At 40.9% G+C, this 1419-nt stretch overlaps 1 pseudogene; it reads left to right on the top strand.

Moving 5' to 3' along the window:
- Positions 1 to 576: 576 nt before the first annotated feature.
- LOC141500430 (non-histone chromosomal protein HMG-17 pseudogene) lies at positions 577 to 1133 on the top strand (annotated as a pseudogene).
- The last annotated feature ends 286 nt before the right edge of the window (positions 1134 to 1419 follow it).

Genomic DNA, 1419 nt, shown 5'->3' on the forward strand with positions numbered 1-1419 from the left:
CATTCCTAATGCTCTCAGTACCCAAGGGTTGGTGGCATACTCTAGGCATCTCCATTATGCATATAGGGCATAATGTCATCTGTAGTCCCTCCTATATCCAAGCCCTATTACTCTTTACTCCCTGTACTATCCTGACATATACTTTAGGTGGGTTTATTATCCTGCTATATTGCTGAAGTTAATTGTTTCAAGTAGTTTGTTAGTTAATTTTCTAGGGTTCTCTAAATATACCATAATATCATCTGTAAAGAGTGAAAATTTTGCTTCTGCATTGCCAATTCTAATTCCTTCAATTTCTTTTTCTTTTCATATTGCTAAAGCTAACATTTCTAATACTATATTTAAGTATGTAGGTGATAGTGGGCATCCTTGTTTGACTCCTGATCTTATTGGAAATGTTCCTAGTTTATCCCCATTACATATAATGTTTGTTGATGGCTTTAGATAGATACTGCTAATTATTTTAAGGAAAATTCCATTTATTTCTATTATTTCTAGTGTTTTTAATAGGAATGGATGTTGTATTTTGTCAAAGCATTTTTCAGCATCTATTAAGATAATCATATTATGGAGCAGTGTGAGGAAGAGGAGACGGGAGAGATCCCGGACCGGCCGCCACCGCCGCTGCAGCCCGCGCCAGACTCCACCGCTCCCGCCCCTCCGCCGCTGCCACCGCCATGCCCAAGAGAAAGGCCGAAGGAGATGTTAAGGGGGACAAGACCAAGGTGAAGGACGAACCACAGAGGAGATCCGCGCGGTTGTCCGCCAAACCTGCTCCTCCGAAGCCAGAGCGCAAACCCAAAAAGGCACCTGCAAAGAAGGGAGAGAAGTTACCCAAAAGGAAAAAGGGAAAGGCTGTAAGGATGGGAACAACCCTGCAGAGAATGGAGATGCCAAAACAGACCAGGAACAGAAAGCTGAAGGTGCTGGAGATGCCAAGTGAATTGTGTGAATTTTTGATAACTGTGTACTTCTGGTAACTGTACAGTTTGAAATACTATTTTTTATCACGTTTTATAAAAATGCAGAATTTTGTTTTACTTTTTTTTTTAAGCTATGTTGTTAGCACACAGAATGCTTTGTTGTTGTTTTGAGGGGATGGGGCAAATGTTACAGATAGGATGTTTCAGAAGCTGGGTTGAAAAAGGTGGGGTGTTTTTCCCCTCCTAGTTTTTGAGAGGACTTCTCTTGAATACCAAGAGGAGGTTCATACATACCCCAGATACATAGATAAGATCACTGATACCCTCAATGGATAACTTCAAAAATTTGTACTTCTTCCCTGTCCGCCATAAGCATTAACTTGACTCCTCTAAACCTAGGGGCCTATCAGGATCTGCCCCTTTTTCTCTCCTTTCCCTACCTCCAAATTAATTGTGTTTGATACCAGTCTTTCAGGTAATCTGGACTTGAATTATG

The sequence above is a fragment of the Macrotis lagotis genome, chromosome X, assembly GCF_037893015.1.
Source record: "Macrotis lagotis isolate mMagLag1 chromosome X, bilby.v1.9.chrom.fasta, whole genome shotgun sequence".
NCBI lineage: Eukaryota > Metazoa > Chordata > Mammalia > Peramelemorphia > Peramelidae > Macrotis > Macrotis lagotis.